Here is a 21,274-nt window from a genome sequence, read left to right as displayed (position 1 = left end):
ATGTCTTAAAAGGTAAATCTCAATTCTGTTCTTTCTTCTCCAGAAATATCATTTTCTTTAAGAAGACGATAGAAAGATCATCCCATGCTGGTAGCTGGGCCTCCCCGACATTCTGGCTGACAGGGCATGGCGCTGCGGCCATCAGTCCTCACAAGTCCCATGGGGTCCCCATGTGACCTCGTCCACCCGTTCACCTGAGTTAAGTGTCTGGGCCTTTCCTCAAACAGCAAAGACACAGCAGAGCTGGGGAGTGGGAGCTGCCCCACTGTTCCTTCAGAGGCAGACAGTGCTGGGCAGGGGAGCAGATGGAGCCGGTGAGCAGCCCCAGGCCAGGCTAGCGAGTCAGTGGCCTCTAACATGGTGCCTCGTCGTCTTTTCCACCCCTCCCCGGCCCCACCCACGCCAGGTCTTGTGCTTCCTGCCTTGCCTCTGTCAAGCTGATGGTAAGCAGCTCTGGCCCACACGTGTATTTCCTTTAGAACACACAGTACTGACCAGCACAGTGTTTTAAAGTTGAAGTCTAGGGGCAGGCTGGATTGTCTGTGATCCACTGGGTCACTGCCACCCCTCCTCAGGTCTGCTCCACACACGAGGTGAGGCCAGGATGCTGTGCCCTGCGAACTCCCCTCCCCGTGGTCTGCGTCAGAGTCCACGGTGAGAGCCACTGCAGGGCTTTGGAAGGGAGGAGAAGTGGACATGCTTCAGTGCAGCTGCAAAGGGACACCAGGGCAGACAGGGCAGAGGACAGACAGGAAGCCTCCCCAAGCACTAGGGAGGTGCCCACCTCAGTGCCTACAGTTGCTTCTTCAGGCTCAGGAGCAGGAGCGTAGGGGCAGCTGGCTGCCACAGCCAGCCCAGGAGTGTCAGAAGGCTCTGAGGCCAGCCCAGGACTCTGGCTGCACCTGGGTCCCACAGATGGCCATCTCTGGGGTCTGTGAGAACTTCCCTGGCCTTCATTTCCCATCCCTTTCAATGGTGGTATAGCCTGCAATCTCCTCTATTTAAACGCTTTATACACGGATTACATACAGTGGCTTTTGTTTTCCTAACCAAGTCCTGAACCAATGTAAGACTTTTCAGAAACACCTAGATTTCCAATTTCTTTTTAAAAAATTAGACCATCTGGCAAAACTAGGCTCACGTGGCACATGGCAACAATAGGCTGCCCCTTCTGGAGAAGCATGCACCACCCAGTGGCCAGGTCCTCCAAAGCTGTGGTGCCATGGCCATGCTCTATACCACCTTCAGGGCCCGCCCTGCCTGGGACCCTGTAGGGACTTGAACTTAAGAGTCCTGATCCAATTCTTCTCCTGCCACCCCCTACTTCCTGTCTCCTGTGCTCACAGGACATGTAATCCCCACTTTGAAGTCGACAAGGCTTCTTGAACCAACACCGTCACACCCTCGGGGAATCCGTAGCCAGGCCCCAGTCTGCACCCAAAGCACGCACAGCAGAAGCCTGGCTCCTTCCAGGAGCTAGTCTCCTGTAGGTTAAGTTATTCTTGATGAGAAGCAACTTAAAACATTATTTTTAGATCAAAACAACCATGGATAGATTATAAACTCAAATAAAAATGTGTCTCTTTTAAGATAAAACACAAGATCTCAAAGAAAAGATCTTCTGCAGGCCACTTCATGAGTCCCCTGAATCCTCTGAGGTTCTGACTGACGAGGGAAAAGGGTGGGGAAGCTGTGAATGAAATTTCACAGTCCTTTATATTAATACAGAACTTCACAGCTGAAAGGATTTTAAGACTTTTCAGAATGATTAAACTTTAAAGATGGAGTTTCTAGGTTTATGATGAATTCCTATGAATACAAAATAACCAGATAGTCATATTTATGTATTTCTAATTTAAGTAATCCTCTAGATATTTTGTATCTACAGGATCAGATATTTGGATATTTGTAAAGATAATGGTGACTTTTCAAGCTCTGAATATCAACTGAGGTTATTTTTTGTTTGGTATCAGGAAGGTCATCTGAGTTTAAAATAAATTAAAAACAGTTATTTGAGATATTCTGATCCACCCATTTAAGTAAAGGCCTGGTCCAGTCATTCTGAGAGCAACCCTTCAACACTTCAATTAAAGGGGCCTACAACATCAGAATCTAAGTGTCGTGACCAAAATATGTACTCCAACTCCATCATTTATTTACATGGAACTACTGAGAGTCAAGTCTCCAAACTTTACACCGACCGATGAGTCTTCTGCACATCAACAACGTTAACACAGATTGGCCTTGGAGCAGCTATCGCAACCACATAAACACTGCAGACTAGTCAGAGGCTCACCAGGGTTGTAAGGAAGACTTACACACTCAGTCATAAGTCAGCAATGGCCAGATTCGGCACAGAAACAAGCCTACATAACTTTCTGAAAATAATGCAAGCGACACATGGTGCTCTACTGTCCATTGGGAAATGCATAATGCCACAGGACTGAACTGAACATGTGGGTTCCTCCTCTCCTTCTGTAGTTAGGTCACCCACAAGAGGAAGAGGCGCTACGGAGAAGAAGGAGCCAGCCAGTCTGTGCAGAATCCAAATATCCTGATCCTCAGGTTCTCTCAGCCTCTGGGTCCATCTAAGACGGCCTCCCAGGGTTCTCTCAGGTTCAATCTGCTCTCCAGACTCAGACCTACAGGATAAAAGTCCTGGTGTGTTTAACATTTTGGTCCCTAACTCAGTGCCCAGCACGATGCAGGCCTTCAAGAACTGTGGACCTGAACTGGCTGACTGACTGATGAAATCCCAAAAACAGACCTTTGGTATAAAGGGGCAATGTTGACATTTACCTGGGCTTTATGCTCCTGGAAAACAGCAACAGTTAACATCCTCTCCCACCCCAGCCCCTGAAACCCTTTTGTCTTCCAGGAAACTGCTGACTGCAAAGAACCCCCCTTCCCCGTGTGACTTACATGGGACTCACAGATGCACACCGTATTTACCTCCAAGGCCAGACACAGGCCTTCCGTGTACTCAATCTTTTTCTCAAAAATTATTAGCCAAACTCTTTGCTTCCATTGACCAACTGGACAAAATGCCCACTAACAACTTGACCAAACTTGACTCCCCCTTGAGCAAGCAACAGGACATCCCTCCTGAAGGGCCTCCTAAGGATCCACAGACCTCAGGGAAAACCCTCCGGATGTGTGGATTCACTGTCCCATCCTGCTGCCTGCTCTGCCACCCTCACAGCCTTGTGTACTCCTGCACTCCTCTATATAACAGAAAAGCCCTTTCTTACAGACCTGGGAGGCCCTGGAAGGTATCATGGTCACAACCCTTACCTCTACCACAATAGTCTTTTCAGATGAACAGTCTCCTTACCTAAGTCAGAATTCTTTTTTGTTTGTTTATTTTTTTGAGATGGAGTCTCGCTCTGTCACCCAGGCTGGAGTGCAGTGGTGCCATCTCGGCTCACTGCAAGCTCTGCCTCCTGGATTCACGCCATTCTCCTGCCTCAGCCTCCTGAGTAGCTGGGACTGCAGGCGCCCGCCACCACTCCCGGCTAATTTTTTGTATTTTTAGTAGAGACAGGGTTTCACTGTGTTAGCCAGGATGGTCTCGATCTCCTGACCTCGTGATCTGCCCGCCTTGGCCTCCCAAAGTGCTGGGATTACAGGCGTGAGTCACTGCGCCCAGCTGAGTCTGAATTCATTTTTTATTTGAAAAAAGGAACTACTCAAAGACTAGCAAGTAGTCATCCCCTTAGCACATTCTCTGTGACAATGCAGGCCCTCCTGGCCACTGTCCCCCAAACTGCCCCCGAGGAGTGACAAGAAAGAAAGAACAGAAGTGGAGGATGTCCACCTTTGGGTCCTGACTTTCCTTGGTGTGTTCTCAACCACATAATCCTTTCAGATGTAATTTTTTAGCACTGGCCTCTTTTAATATTTATCACAGCACTACCTTGACTGTGATGAAATATTCATGTGGCTTCAATAGCTACGGCAAAGCCAAGTCTATGACAACGTTGTTGATGTTCAGTGGAGCTCACTACATTAATGTAATGGATGCACCAAGTAATCAAATATCATTCCATGTTGATAATCTTCAAAAACTATACACCTCTTTTTTTTTTTTTTAGAGTACAAGGAATCTTTATTATTTATAACTCCATGTAAATCTGCAATTATCTCAAAATAAAATATTCAATTGAATATTTTGTGGAAGTATCAAGAGGTAAGTGAAGGCCAAACCTTCATACAACACCAAACCTGCCAGCACCTTTACCTTGGGACGTCAGAGCCTCCAGAACCACCACGTAAGCTTCTACTGCTTACCCAGGTCTGTGGTATATTGTTACAGCAAGACAATGTCCTAACACAAATGCTATTACCACTATTATTTTCTGAGTTCTGTTCCATGCATGGTCAAAGTAATTCCAACCTAGTATATAACACACAAAGAATGGATACTTTAAACAATGTGTTTTTTTAGGGTTCAAAAGCAAACTCTGGATCCTGAGCTTAATTGTAATGCAATAGATTACATCCCACTTATTTTTGTAATTTATTTTATATGGCCTGACACAGTGGCTCATGCCTGTAATCCCAGCACTGGGAGGCCGAGGCAGGTGGATCACGAGGGCAGGAGTTCGAGACCTGACTGACCAACATGGTGAAACCCCGTCTCTACTAAATATACAAAAATTAGCTGGGCACAGTGGCGTACGCCTATCGTCCCAGCTACTCAGGAGGTTGAGGCAGAATCGCTTGAACCCAGAGGGTAGATGTTGCAGTGAGCCGAGATCACACCATTGCACTCCAACCAGGTTGACAGAGCAAGACTGTCTAAAAAAAAAAAAAAATTACTTTATTTCTTCCTTGACGATTTAAAACTATCTTCAAACCAGTACAAATATTTCACACATAATATCTGGCCATTTTCTAACCAACTGAGTAATTCGTTGCACAATAAGTTACCTTACATCCTTCAGCAAGGAATACATTAAATTTGAATAGGAAAGACATTACATAATAAATTAGGACACAACTAAAATTTGCTTTAAGTATTTCTTTGCGGGATAGGACATCACACTTCTACTCAATGAAGAGAAACATTTTTCAGCCCAGAGGTCTTTTATTTTATTTTATTTTTTAACACATATTATGCCATGAATTCACAGGGAATAGGTTCCAGCAGCTCAGGCTCCTTCCCATTGGTTCTCACAAAGCGTGCTTCTCTGGGTGGAGCAGGCTGGCGCTTCAGTTGAACCCAGGTACCTTTCTCTCTGGCTTCTTTCTTTTTCTGATCATTTTCCTTCACACGTTTCAGGAAGCTATCTCGGCACTTAGAATGCTTAATATGCTCAATACGCACATTAATTCTCTTGGCAAGAATCTTGCCCTTAACTTGTTTGTTTACAACAATGCCAACAGCATGCTGGGTAACGTTGTAGACTCTCCCAGTTTTGCCATGGTAACACTTGTGGGGCATTCCTTTTTAAACAGTACCCATTCCCTTGATGTCTACAATATCACCTTTCTTATAGATTCGCATATACGTGGCCAAAGGAACAACTCCATGTTTTCTAAAAGGCCTAGAGAACATACATCGGGTGCCTCTCCCCTTTCCCTTTGTGTTCGTCATTTTGGCGAATTACTGGAAGATGGCGGTTCCGGCCGTAAAGAAAGCTATACGCCTCTTTTAATAAGTCATTACACTAGTCTGGTTGCATTACATAACCTTAAAGTAAACACATTAAATGTTTACATTAAGGGAGATGCTATCACTCGTGTAATGGTGCCTGTCTGCACAAGTTCCAAATTTTTGAGTCTGACACTCAAGACTCTCAGAAACCTCCTCTCAAACGACTTTTAAAGCGTATCTACCTAGGACACTGTCTTACAATAGAGCTCTTTACAATGACAAGAAAGAGGCATGTACAACTGTCTTTACTAATAAAGGATTTTCTAAAGTTAGCAAAGACGGCCAGACACGGTGGCTCACACCTGTAATCCCAGCACTTTGGGAGGCCAAGGCAGGTGGATCACTTGAGGTCAGGAGTTCGAGACCAGCCTGGCCAACATGGCAAAACCCCATCTCTACTAAAAATACAAAAATTAGCTGGTGTGGTGGTGCACACCTGTAATCCTAGCTACTCGGGAGACTGAGGCAGGAGAACTGCTTGAACCTGGGAGGTGGAGGTTGCAGTGAGCTGAGATTGTGCCACTGCACTCCAGCCTGGGCAACAGAGGGGGACTCCATCTTAAACAAAACAAAACAAAAAAAAGGCAGCTAGGGTGTTTTTTTCCCCACATATTTGAAAAGAGAGCTAGTGCCAACAGATAGGCTACAGTTAACAGCACGGGACACAGAACATTTTCACAGATTGTCAGGAATTACCACCAAGAGTAAGGTAAGGCTGGAGGGCTTCTGAATCATCAAAGAAATACAGAGAAGCTCACTAGCCATTTCTGAACATCAATACTTCCACTAACTTAGCTCTTAAATCAGATAACTAACAACAGAGGAGCAATTTGTTTGACTTTGAACTAAATAGGCAAGGAGTGTGGAAATCATCTAAATCTGGTTATAAGTAAGGACAACATGAACATTCCTAAGTACTAAGATCCTCTTCTTTTATTCTGTCTCTCCCCAAATTTAATGATTTCCAGGTTGCTCTATTGTTTTCTATGTAATATTAAAGAGCTTCAAAGTTTTTGGTACATTCAGACTTAGCTATTCAGGATTGATGGTTTGGTTATAGACAGTTAAATGAGTATCCATCAAACATGGAATTCAGAAACAAATACTCCTATATTAAGTGTTTGGGATAAATAAATATGTTCATTTGCTACACATTTGCTAATTGAAAATTTGAGTTTTATACATAGTTATTAAGTTTAAAATAGCCTACAAGAAAATTACATTAAGAAAACATTACAAAAGAACCAAAATCCTTGTTTTATGTTCATCTCTATCCATGCTACACTTTCTAAATTCTTCTGAGGTCAAGGATAGGTTTTAAATTACTGCTGGAAGTAAAAATAGTTAAGACATCCTAAATGTCCCAAATAGGGAAATGTTAGATAAGTATGGGATTTAATTCCATGATGACAGCATACAGCCATTCAAGTAATAACCACAAAGCCTATGTATTGAGACAAATATTATGATATAATACTAATAAGAGAAGAACGCAGAATTTCACATACGTATAAAGTCCTAAGCAAAAAATATATGAATATGGAGAACATAAGTAACCTTCAGTGTCCAAAATACTGTGAGAAGCATTCTATACTTTAAAAAAATGCTACGTTTATCTGAAATTCAGATTTCAGTGGGAATCTGGTATTTTTATCTGGCAATGATAATATCAGACAAAATTACTGTACTATAATGTAAAATGTGAAATAAAATGCTGTAAGTGCTATATTTAATTAAACAAGTTTGTGTCCCAGTAGAGAGGGACAGAAACATGGATGAATGTCATAGCCTATGAAGAGAAGTTTTATTCCTTTAAAGGATAAAATATAAATAACATAAAATACAAGTACATATGGAAAAGAAACGTAAATATCAATAGATATTTTTAAGTTTTAACTGGTTTGGGAGAAACTTCTCAAATATGTTTTAGGTTAGGAGGAAATATTAGTAATTAAAATGTATTTTCACAGTGTTTAGAGGTAAATAACAAACAAAATACAGTACCCCGTAAAGATACAGTAGCTATAATTGCTATTTCCCAATATTCATCATAAAGGATTTTAAGACAATTATGCAAGTAAAAACATGACCGGTGCTCAGATTATGCCCACTGCCTTCAATATCCAGCTTTACAAATCCTATCTGGTATTTGATTTTGGAAATGTCTAGGAGTTTGGGGAGCCCATGAAGGGCAGAGTTTCTCTGAGCCCCAAAAACACTAATAGAAGATGTGCAAGGGATTCCTGAGGAGGAAGCTGCCCAACGGTGTGAAAATGCACCTCAACAATGCTTGGGTGATCTGTTTCTTGGGTGTGAAAGAATTTGGGTGTGAAAATTTGCAGGCCGGGCACGGGCCGGATTACAGGCTCACGCCTGTAATCCCAGCACTTTGGGAGGCTGAGGCGGACGGATCACGAGATTGAGACCATCCTGGCTAACACAGTGAAACCCTGTCTCTACTAAAAATACAAAAACATTAGCCGGGCACGGTGGCGGGCGCCTGCAGTCCCAGCTACTCAGGAGGCTGAGGCAGGAGAATGGCATGAACCCGGGAGGGGGAGCTTGCAGTGAGCTGAGATCGGGCCACTGCACTCCAGCCTGGGTGACACAGCGAGACTTGGTCTCAAAAAAAAAAAAAAAAAAAAAAAAAATTCCATTTATCTACTGAATGTTATTCCATCTAACTGTATAACTCAGTAGGGTGACTGTAGTTAACAATAATTTATTGTATATTTCAGCCAGGCATGGTGGCTCACACCTGTAATCTCAGCACTCTGGGAGGCCAAGGCAGGCAGATCACTTGAGGTCAGGAGTTCAAAACCAGCCTGGCCAACATGATGAAACCCTGTCTCTACTAAAAATACAAAAATTAGCCTGGCTTGGTGGCATGTGCCTGTAGTACCAGCTACTTGGGAGGCTGAGGCAAGAATCGTTTGAACCCGGGAGGTGGAGGTTGCAGTGAGCCGAGACTCCACTGCACTCTAGCCTGGGCAACAAAGCAAGATTCTGTCTCAAAAAAAAAAAAAAAAAAAAATTGTGTGTTTCGAAGTAGGTAAGAGAGAAGATCTGAAACGTTCCAACACAATAAAAATGCTAAGTGCCTCAGGAGATGGATATCCTAAACACCTTGATTGGATCATTACACATTATTTGCCTGCATCAAAATATCACCTGTACCCCCTAAAAATGTACAATTATTATGCATCAATAAAAATCAAATAAATCAAAATCATTCTAGTATACAGATTTCACAATTCGATTTGTAAATAACCGGCACCAAGGATCTGGTTGACGAGCTGATGAGCACACATTCTAGCCTTTGGGAACCTCAACGTGACAGCTCCAGAAGCACTTACCAACTGGTCACGGAATTCCTGAAAGACACCGACAATGGTGTTCATTGCAACTTTTCTCTCTCTCCAAGGAGAAAGAGATCCCGTGCTGATTTACATAAATTCAATTTAATACACAAAGTGTACTGATTTACATAAATTCAATGCAATACACAAAGTTTGTTTAGAATGCTTTCCGAAATGTTTACTCATCACCTACATCAGTAAATCTTAGTTTCCAAAGCCTGCAAATTTAAACATTTCTATTGGAGAAAGAAAATGTCCCTTTGGATGTTTGTATATGGGATCAAAATGTGGCCTCTATTTGAAAGATCCAGCTAACCTTTAAAACATGTTGGGTGGGAGAGGCTGTGAAATCAATGGGGCTCTTCTTTAGGTGTCAGTCTTCAGCAGGAGCATCACTGAGTCCCACAGAAGGGTATGAAGTCAGTGCCTTCCGCTTCCAACAGACTGAATTCCTCAAGGATAGTCACACTCAAATACAGCCACTTGAAAGGCAAGGGATACAGTAGCTGCATTCAAAGAGGGTCCTCAGATCAGCATATTGGCTTCTATTTCTTTGACTAAGAATATTAAGCTTTCTGTTTATGTACTAGTTGGATGGTTAAAAGTTTATGTTGTCAGCACACATGTAACAATTTTTATGTTTCCTTCAATCCCCATAAACTTCTTGACACATTCCACAGAGCTGACATTTACTTCCACCTCTGTTAAGTTCATCATCTGCTTATTCGACTTGTGTAAATGATTCCTCGGGGTACAGATGTCCCTACAAATGGGTACCTGTGAAGCAAACAGTCCAAGGTCGGCAGCCAGGATGTGAATCCAAGCGGTCTTGTTCCACAGTGCATGACCTTGACTTCCACACAATCTGCCTCTCCAACGTTGTGACCTGGAGGGGCCCTGGGGGTACAGGGGTTGTCCCAGACTGGCCCTTCTTTCATACCCATTTCCTTTTTATTCCACTGCACAATTGATTGAGGTGCCTGGAGTGACAACCCTGAGATGTGTTAGCATCATTGCTTTCCAAGTGGCCTAAGATGAGAACAAACTATTCCAAGCAGCATCAGAACATTATACAAAATAGTAAGGCGGGATCGATTGCATCTAACCTTTGGATCTCATTCAAATGCCGACCAATGCTGGAATGTTTCGTAACAGAAACAATGTAAAAAGAAAAAACATACTATCAAGAAGTGGAATGAAAAGTATGAGAAACTTCTCACATGCCCTGATTTATTGTAAAATAATTTCCTAAGGGTAAATCACTGATACAAATTCTGATTGGGAATACTGTTTCACAATGAGTTTTTAACTTAATAAATTGGTCAAATGAAAATCACATCCTTCAGATCAGGTTAATTACAGCAAAAAAAAAAAAAAAGAGAGAGAGAGAGAGAGAGAGAAACGTAAGCCTCTGACTCTGACTCTGCAGGAAAAATTTGTAGTACAGGTAAATATCTTAGATATGGTTGCAGACACAGTTAGACCCAAAGTAAGAAATACAGACAAAATTATACTGGAGAATTTTTAATTCCTCACCTTAAAAGCAACTGGAACATAGAAAAATCTGTCTTTATGGACACTTACATCCTGTCATGTAGTTGCAGTTTCCCTTGTAGAACCTCTAAAAGAATATGAATTGGTTGGGAGGAGGAAAATAAGAGAGTTGAATGTACACCTTCACTGATTTGTAGTAATACTAAAAAGATAAGAAGAATAGTTATTTGGGTGAATGGAGGTGAATGGAGGAAAAGCAATAGAACAAATACTTGCTTTTTTTTGAGATGGTGTCTTGCTCTGTCACCCAGGCTGGAGTGCAGTGACCCAATCTTGGCTCACTGCAACCTCCGCCTCCCGGGTTCAAGTGATTCTCCTGCCACAGCCTCCCGAGTAGTTGGGACCACAGGCGCACGCCACCATGCCCAGCTAATTTTTGTATTTTTGGTAGAGACGGGGTTTCACCACATTGGCCAGGATGATCTTGACCTCCTGACCTCGTGATCCGCCCACCTCAGCCTCCCAAAGTGCTGGGATTATAGGCGTGAGCCACTGCGCCCGGCCAAATACTTGCATTTCATTACAAATAAAACCAAGTTATTATGGCTTAATTAAAACATCGTCAATTGATAACTGCCGTTGCCTAATTATACTTTAAAAGAACTGTGTTTGTGACTTTCTCTGCTAAAAGCAAAAATTTAGCTCTATGAGCTATATTAACACAATGAAATATTACGAAGGTAGCAGGGGTTTTAGAGTAGGGAGAAGGCAACAAAACTTGGTTCTGGAGTATAAATACAGCACTTGAACCACCCACATGAAGCTGAGTCTAGCCCTTTGTTCCATCTAAACACTGCCTCTTGTCATAGCCAGTGCCAGGTCACACTAGAGGAATAGATGTGGGAGGTGACTGTTGCAAAATAGCTTTCCTTTCTGTGGCTTAACATACATTAAAGTATTAGTCTCAGAGTTTCAAACAGTAAATAAACAATAGTATGAATATGAGAGCAATGAAAAATCAACCACAACCTGAAATTACTACCTAGTTGATACTTCATAAATTGCAATGGTTTTTGTACGCAAATGTAAGCTTTAGAGATCAATGTACCTCCATGTTATGACTTGGAATAGTTATAAGATAATCAGGATAATCAGATTGCATCCATCAGAACCAGTCAGAATTGCACAGGGCACTAAGTCCCTCAACAATGTGGTCGTGTTGCAATCATGTTGCCAACCAGCATTCCAGACCTATCTGTCTCTAAAATGACCACCAGCCACAGATAACATCAGCCCAGAATTCATTATGTAATACTTGGTTAATAAATCACCCAGTCTTCTTTTAAACTTCTCATCTGTTCCAAAGCACCAGTAAAATTATATTGCCATGACTCAAGGGCAAGTTCGGAGGCATCTTTTGCATGAAAAATATTTACCACAAAATAGGGATTTTTTTCTCAAAAAGATAAGGTTTGTTGATTTGCATTGTTAGCTAAATTTTCTTTGGTGCATATTTTGCACCCTGAGGGAAGTTAGTCACTTCAGCATTTAAACAGGACAAATGCAGAAATTGGCAAAAAGAAAACAGTGACAGGTTTTATTGAGCACCAGCTATTTTATAAAGTGCCTTGGTAGGGGCAAAGGCAGGAAGAGAGGAACGACAAGGTTTCTAGGCAGGAAAACAAACCAATGATTCCACACACCACGGAGTTCAAAGACTACTAAACGGCCTCTGGTCTGATCCCAAAACCTTAAAAAGAAGAAAATTTAAAAAGGAAGCTTTAAAGAAGTACCATCAATTTATGAAAATTCTCCATATTTAATCAACTGTAAATCTAATGACATATCTTTACAATCTTGGCTACAGGACTTTGAAGATATTTGTGTAAACATGACTTCAATACTTAACTATGCAAGGCTGTGTTACCATTTCTATTGCACCTATGGATCTGGGACCTGTGCTTAGAGAAAGAATATATCTTCCCTGGTCCTAAATTTACTTGCAATTTTGTTTAAGTCACAAATATACGTAAATTAAATCACATTTTAATTTAAGCAAATTGTTTTATTACAAAATATAAAATTGGCTGGTCACATTGACTGGGTGCCGTGGCTCACGCCTATAATCCCAGCACTTTGGGAGGCCGAGGTGAGTGGATCACTTGAGGTGAGGAGTTCAAGACCACCCTGGCCAACATGGTGAAACCCTGTCTCTACTAAAAATACAAAAAGTAGCTGGGTGTGGTGATGCACGCCTTTAGTTTCAGCTACTCGGGAGGCTAGGCAGGAGAACCGCTTGAATCCAGGAGGTGGAGGCTGCAGTGAGCCAAGATTATGCCACTGCGCTCCATCCTGGGCAACAGAGCAAGACTCTGTCAGAAACAAAACAAAACAAAAATTGGCTGGGCACAGTAGCTCATGCCTGTAATCCCAGTATTTTGGTAGGTCAAGGCAAGAGAATCACTTGAAGCCAAGAGTTCCAAACTAGCCTGGGCAATATAGTAGAACCCTGTCTCTACAAAAAATTTAAAAATAATTTTAAAATTAGCCGGATGTGGTGGTGCACAACTGTAGTCTTAGCTACTGGGGAGGCTGAGGTGGAATGATCCCTTGATTCCACGAGTCCAAGGCAGCAGTGAGTTATGACTGCACCTCTGCACTCCAGCCTGGGCAACAGAGCAAGATCCTGTTTTTAAACAAGTTCAAAGCTGAGGGAGCATGAGTTCATTCTCACATATCTGAGGAATTCGGCTTGCCCAGTAAGTCCGGTGCTCCCCAGCCTTCTCAAATATCTCTTGGCAGGGCTTTCATTTGAATTCCAAAAGATTTCAGTCTGAAAGGTCAAAGTCTCTGATAGCAAATGTGGTCAAGCAGTGAAAATGATCTCTATTACACGATTAAATCCAGCAATGAGAGGACATATTTTCATGACCAAATATAGGTGCATTCAACCTCTCTTTGATCTGTAGATAAGTTCTCCTTGTTCTCTGCCCAATTAACAAGTTCAATTATCATGTGAATTCCACTTATTAGCTTCGTTATAAAAACCATGCACGAAAATGAGAAGACTTCTTTCTTTTCTTTTCTTTTCTTTTTTTTTTCTGTTTTTTTTTTTTTTTTTGAGACCGAGTCTTGCTCTGTCACCCAGGCTGGAGAGCAGCGGTGCAATCTTGGCTCACTGCAAGCTCCGCCTCCCGGGTTCATGCCATTCTCCTGCCTCAGCCTCGCCAGCAGCTGGGACCACAGGCGCCGCCTCCACCCCTGGTTAATTTTTTGTATTTTTAGTAGAGATGGAGTTTCATCGTGTTAGCCAGGATGGTCTCAATCTCCTGAGCTCATGATCCGCCTGCCTTGGCCTCCCAAAGTGCCAGGATTACAGGCTTGAGCCACCATGCCTGGGGAGAAGACTTCTTTCAGTCTTATTTAGAACTTTTTACTTTCCCAGGACCATTAGTAGACACTATCAAGATTTACCTTTAACACTCTCATTTTAAACAATTAGCCAGGAACTGTTTTGTAAACTCCTCAGCAGTTGCAAATAACAATGAATATCATCACTAAGAATTTTATTTCACAAATTTTACCTGAAAACTTAAAATGTTAATTTTCCTTCCTCGAAATTCTGACCTGAGAACAACCATTCACACAATATCTTCCATCTGATAGGGTCATTCTCTTTTCATCTGTCAACATGAAAACTAGTAGCAATAATGCATAGAAAACAAACCAGAGTTCTGAAACGAATTTTTCAAAATCGTTATTCAAGAATGTATTTCTATTAATTAAAAAATGAGGTGAAACTCATTAGTAACATTACTGAGGAGAGATAGTCTCAGACTTCTAGTCCTTGAATATGGTAAGATTTATCTATAAGACACTTGGATAAAATTTTATTCATCCAGATGCAGCCATAATGGTCATTCTAACAGGCTGATAGTTTAATTTTATAAAATCCTTAGACATCAGAGTTTCAAAGCAAACAAGATGACAAGTCTTTATCATTTACTTCCCTGAGAATTAAGGTTATATGTATAATATATCTTTATTTATATAACATATATATCTATGTATATGTTATATATAAGTTACATGATAGCATTGATATCTATGTTATATATCAATACATACATATAATGTGGTTTTTTCCAAAAGTAAGCATTGTACTTTTTTAATCTGTTGGAATGAACATATTTGAATCTATTAAACTAGTCTAAGAAAATGTTGCTTACTATAACAGCTCTAAAATAATTCTGACTCCTAAGAAACTCAAAGTAGAGAAAAACATGTCCCAACAGATCACAAAAGCTTACTGTGGGTTATGCATATGGTTTCATACATATTTGCACTAAATGGAATATTAGTCTTTCTAGATATACACAATTACACTTAGCTTTTGCATCCAATTTTAATTGGATTTTAATTTTCCTTCCTCTAAAGTGCTAATTTAAATAGGGCAGGTAAAGTAGATGTTACAATTACTAATGCTTTCTAATGAAATGAAGACATGCTAAGTCCAGCAAAGAAAAATCTGCTATATGCTGTGAAATTTCTAGACAAGTAAAACATTACTAAATTAAATTAATTAGTAGAGATCACTCTACATTCATGTGAAATGTGACCACAGTATATTTAGGGATGAATCCTTTCCTGTTGAAGAATGTAAACTGGGCTGGGTGAGGTGACTGACGCCTGTAATCCCAGCACTTTGGGAGGCCGAGGCAGGCGGATCATGAGGTCAGTAGATCGAGACTATCCTGGCTAACACGGTGAAACCCCATCTCTGCTATAAATACAAAAACAATTAGCCAGGCGTAGTGGCGGCGCCTGTAGTCCCAGCTAATTGGGAGGTTGAGGCAGGAGAATGGCAGGAACCCGGGAGGCGGAGCTTGCAGTGAGCTGAGATCAGGCCACTGCACTCCAGCCTGGGCGACAGAGCTGAGACTCCGTCAAAAAAAAAACCAGTAAACTGATTTAAGTTACTCTCTATACATTACAGAGAACTGCAGTCTTATTAAAAAGATAAACTAAGATTGCTGAAAGAGGAGATTTTAAGTGTTCTCACCACAAAGGAAAAGTATGTGAGATAATGTTAAATAGCTTGATTTAGCCCTTCAACAATGTATACTTACATTAAAACATCATGTTGCACACCAAAAACACATACAATTTTTACTTGTCAATTAAAATAAATCAACAAATACAAAAAGCTAAACTAACCAGAGTTTAGCTAAGTATATATAGTGTTGTGCCTGGCAGACAATAGATATTTGACACATATGTGTTGAATGAATGAACAAGCAAAAATCCAGTAAGAGATAACCATAGGCTAGCCTGCAGCTGAAAATGTGAGTTGCTCAATATTTGCCTGGGAGACTGAGGCACCTGCAATCAGATCGTTTGGTTACCTTCCATTCCTCTAGGATCACAACGGCTACTGTATAGAGACCCAAAAGGAATGAAGACAATGAATTCTTCCTAGTTCTGCCCAGCATTTGTTGTGTTACCTAAGAAATCATTTATTGTGTCAAGCCAAAGAAATATTGCATCACTGTGCAATAGTAAAAAGAACCCCAAAATGCCAGTTGGAAATATCCGCAGGATATGCATTCATGCACAAATCTCCTCTAAAAGATACGTGCCGAATGTTCAGCATGTTAAACCTTTGCAGTTAAAGCTAAGGGTTCCCAAAACTGGATAGTCCCTTGATGGGAACTTGGGGAGCACCACTCACCCACCACCACCTGCCCCTCTAGACTGGCAGGCGTGTGTCTCGGTACCCAGCAGAAGTCTAACTCTGGGCAGGGCTCAAGTCCCAGGATGAGATCCTCAGAGAGATGATGAGATCATCTTTCCTGTAGGTAGAGTCAGGAAAAATCCAGCAGGGAACCCTAGCCCCTTTACCTGTCCCCTCAGAATAAACAATACACTTTAAACGCCAGTGCTCCATTTTAAGCACTGGACTGTACATAGCCAGATGTTCACCTTAGATCACTCTGGCAGACATGGAGAAAATAGATTGAAAGAGCCAGATTATGGACCATTTATCAGGGTCAGTACTTGTTGAGAAAAGCTTTTTTGTACCTGAAAGTATACTGGACTCAAATTTTTAAAAAACTTTAAGTCCAGGTGTAGATCTACCACCTTCTTGATATTTAACCACAAAATAAAAGTTAGACAATTTTTCTGAGTTTCTGTTTTCTCATGTAAAACCTTTCCTCCTTTCATTTCCTCATGTGTAAAATCTAGAGTCATACCCGTTCCACGGAGCATTTGAAAATATTAAATGGGAGAAAGAACACACACATGCATGCACACATACAAAATACACACACCGTCTATCCTGCCAGGCAGGATGGGGATACCGCAATAAGCAAGAAAACCATTATAAATACAAAAACAATTCGCCGGGCGATAATTCAAAAAGTATGCGAATATGTTTTAAAAACTCTGATGTGTCCGACAAAAGACAATGCTGTTAAGTCATCAGCATCGTTGCAACACTTACAATGTTGAATGTGGCATTTCAACACTTTAAAATCCAACTTTTGCCATTATCTGAAGATACTTGAGAAAGGAAACAAGTCATTCCTATCACATATACAACTAGACCCCTCTGTGTAGCTGACAAAACGCATGTTTGGTGCTAAGAATCCAGCACGCTTCATTACGTTGTGGGATTATTTCCTGAATACATCTGAGAAAAACCAAGACAGACTCCATTCCACATAAAAATTACTCTGCAGGGAAGAGCATCCTGGTTTTATGAAGTCCTGTTGTAACCATAACGAAAGAGGAAAAGAAACTTAAAAGCCGGGATTGCGTAGCTCTACGCCAGGCAAAGAGAGTCTAGTTCAGGGCAGGACAACAGTCCAGTCCCCACTGACAGCAACTCTGGATCCTCTCTCTGAGCAGTGCCAATTCTTCCAAAGTGTTTAGAAGTCCCTGCCAGCATTGACTTTTGCCAATTTGATTGTATGAAGTGGCTGAGTGAGCCTGAGATAAGACAGGGCAAGAAAAATACACAGAGAGTCATTCACACCTGCTAACTCGACGGCTGCCAGTGCAACTCTAGTGCCCAACGGCAGAGGAAGAACGGCGCCTACCGGAAGATGGACAGACAAGTGGCACGTGACTGTGGTTTTATCCAGAGTGTTGTCAAAGCATGCATAATAACTCCATTTATTTTCCCAAATACGTTAATTTTCAGTCTGTACTTACCCCTAGACCTGCCTTACAAGTAGAACGGTGGGCAGTTCTGTCCGTGCCCACCAGAGGCCTGCAGCACAGGTAGCTGAGCCATGTGGCCCCCCCGCACAGAGATCTGTTGGTTTGGTTTAAAGCCTCCACCTCCCTTTTTTAAAGTCAATATTCCCAGTAGGTTCAACATGAAGTTTTTACCATCATAGTTTTATTAAATTATTTTCCAAAAGCAGGTTTTGGTGGTGAGGAATGGTCTGTTATTTGCCCAGCATCACTCCCCTCTCTCCTTTCTGTTCATATGCAAGGACTCACTTCATTGCACTGCGCCAGCCTGAGCGCCCATGGCCACCGCAATGACTGTTCCATCCTACTGTCCTGCTGTCCCCTAGGCCTGGTAAAGGGCGCTCCTCACACAGTCCTGTTCCCACCTTTAGTGCCAGTTTCTTGGTCACCTCCCACCATCACTCAAAATACTCAAGGACGCACATGATCTGGGGGGGAACAGCATCAGCAGTTTTTTTATTCTGAGAACTACAGAGAAGCTGAACTATCTATGGTTTAAAGACGATCTCAAGAGGAGGAGTCATGCCTTATACATTTTTTGTTTTTTGTATACCCAGAATCGAGCCATATTGATAGACCAGTAAATGTCTGTTGAATGAATCAATGAAAGATCAATATCACAATAATAATTTATATTTATTAGATGCTTACTATATGCCAGACACTGTGTAACAATACCTTAAGTACATTAGGTTTTTTGGTTTGTTTTTTGTTTTTAAAGCCCCGGTGACCTATGAGGTAGTTACCTCCATGTTACAGATGAGGAAACAGAGACTGAAATGAATGGAGGAATGAATGAACATACTGGTGTCATTTCCATTGCTGTTGTGTGAACATTTAAGGCAAAGAACTTAACTATTGTGAGCTTACTGCAGCCCAGGCCCTACCCGAGACACTGTGGGTACAGCAAGGAATAAGACAGAGAGTGGGAGCTTGTTTCCCTGGAACAAATGCTTTAGTTGGGGGAGAGAGAAGGAGGCAAGAGGCGGATACTACTAACCACTTACTAACATGAAAGAATTGAGACAGTCCTGTGGAAATAATGACAGAAGTGTGGTATGCTGGTGAGTGACCAGGACCAGGTGTTTGAGGGGTGTGGAAAGAGGTCCCTGAGTAGGTGACATTTAGGCTGAGATATAGGGGGAAATGCTCATCACAGCACACAGCCAGTGCAAAGGACTTAAAGCAAAAATAGCAGTATCTGAATGTGATGGTTAATACTGAGTGTCAACTTGATTGGATTGAAGGATACAAAGTATTGATCCTGGGTGTGTCTGGGAGGGTCTTGCCAAAAGAGATTACCATTTGAGACAGTGGGCTGGGGAAGGCAGACCCACCCTTAATCTGGTGGGCACAATCTAATCAGCGAATATAAAGCAGGTAGAAAAACATGAAAAGGAGGGACAGGCCTAGCCTCCTAGTCTACATCTTTCTCCTGTGCTGGATACTTCCTGCCCTCGAACATCAGGCTCTCAGTTCTTCAGTTTCGAAACTCAGACTGGCTCTCCTTGCTCCTCAGCTGGCAGACAGCCTATTGCAGGACCCTGTGATCATGCAAGTTAATACTTAATAAACTCCCCTTTATATTTATACATATATATGTATATACGTATATATGAAATAAATGCATATACTTGTCTGTGTGTGTGTATCCTATTAGTTGTGTCCCTCTAAGAAAACCCTGACTAATACAGATTTTGGTACCACGAGTGGTTCTAGAGGAACAGAATATTAAGGACAGAGTTCTTTCGTTGGTTTTGGAGTTTCTGGAGTTGGCTGTTTAATATGATTAGACCCGAAAATGCTAAGGACGCTACTTCTAACAGTATAGAGAACACTGATAGTCCTCGGCATCAACTGTTCAGAGAGTACGCAAAATACATGCATTTGACACTCCTGATTCACCACCCATGAGAGGCAAGGAGTTTAGTGACCCTATACCTAATATCTTTGACCATATGTGGAGAACCAAGGAACATAATGTTCTTGGTTGGTTGCTCCTAAGTTCAGTGGACAAAGTGATGAAAGAAAATGATGAACTCAGGGATTCTGTCTCCCGGCTTCAGAAGCAGATACTGAGCCTCAAATCTGCTAAGGTTGCTCTGAGTGAGAGTTTTATCGCCTGTACAGAAAGAGCTGAAATTGTGGAAAAACAGACACAAGCTCTTATCATGAGTGGCTGACCTGCAATGAAAGATACATGCACAGCCTCACCAGGTGTCTACTGTTAAAGCGAAGGCATTGCTTGAAAAAGAATAGGACCCTGCAACTTGGAATGGGGACGTGTGGGAGGACCCAGATGAAGCTGGGGACGCTGAGTTTGTAAACTGTGATGAACCTTTTTTGCTGGAAGGAACAGCTTCCCCATCCCCAGTAGTGGCAACATCCTCTCCCGAAGAACCATGCTGCCATCAGCCTTTCCACCTTTATCTGAGGAGATAAACCCTGTGCTACCTGAGGCAACAGTGGTGGCCTCCCCTGAGGCAGTTGCCAGGCAAGATAATGTTGATTCTCCTCAGAGGCCTTCTCCCAACACCTGTTTGCTTCTAGACCTATAAATAGACTAAAAGTCCTGGCAGGTGCCTAAACGTGAGGTTGAGCGTGTGACCCATGAGGAAGTGTGCTACACTCAAAAAGCACTGTTTGAGTTCTCTAATTTATATAAACAGCAATCTGGAGAACAGGCATGGGAATGGATATTAAGGGCATGGGATAATTGTGGAAGGAACAAAGAGTTGGATCAGCCTGAATTTATTGATTTGGGTCCACTAAGTAGGGACTCTGCATTTAATGTTGCAGCTCAGGGAATTAAAAATGTTCTAATAGTTTATTTGCTTGGTTGGTTAAAATATGGATTAAAAGACCACCCACTGTGAGTGAGCTGGATATGCCCATCTCCTTGGTTTATTATAGAGGAAGGCATCCAAAGGTTTAGGGAGATTGGGATGGTGGAGTGGATTAGTCACTTTAGATCTACCCATCCCAGCTGAGAGGGTCCAGAAGATATACCCTTGATCAATGCTTTGTGAAATAGATTTATGACGGCAGCACCTGCATCTTTGGAACCACAGTCGCTCAACTACAAAATTTAAATACAATGAGAATCATTGGATCCTGAGGTGGCAGGGGCCAAGTGGCAACACTCAACTGTCAAAGGCAAGGTGGGCATAGCTACCATAATGAACAACAGAGGCAAAGCGACAATCAGAATAGTCTCACTTGTGTACAGCTCTGGCATTGGCTAATTAATCATGGTGTCCCTAGAAGTGAAATCGATAGGAAGCCTTCTGCATTCTTACTTAAATTATACAAACAGAAAACTTCTAGGTCGAATGGACAAAAGACTAATTTGAATTGTAAAAACAGAATTACAGCCCCTCAATCAATTTCCAGACTTGAGCCAGTTTACAGACCCAGAACCCCTTGAATGAAGGGGAGGCTGGGTCCCCTTGAGGAAGAACCCCACTACATTACAGACAATATATGCAGTGAATCTTTC

General features: G+C 41.9%; 1 protein-coding gene and 1 pseudogene across 2 annotated transcripts in view; both read right to left on the bottom strand.

The window, feature by feature from the left end:
* The window catches only part of PIEZO2 (piezo-type mechanosensitive ion channel component 2), a 478,725-nt gene that overhangs the window by 438,721 nt on the left and 18,730 nt on the right, over window positions 1-21,274 (bottom strand). The window lies entirely within an intron of this gene.
* LOC105542386 lies at window positions 5,070-5,637 on the bottom strand (annotated as a pseudogene). Its single transcript, XR_001006464.1, has one exon. The product of XR_001006464.1 is annotated as a 60S ribosomal protein L21 pseudogene (transcript).

Source organism: Mandrillus leucophaeus, unplaced genomic scaffold, assembly GCF_000951045.1.
Source record: "Mandrillus leucophaeus isolate KB7577 unplaced genomic scaffold, Mleu.le_1.0 Scaffold257, whole genome shotgun sequence".
Lineage (NCBI taxonomy): Eukaryota > Metazoa > Chordata > Mammalia > Primates > Cercopithecidae > Mandrillus > Mandrillus leucophaeus.
This window is presented reverse-complemented; position numbering and strand designations above follow the sequence as displayed.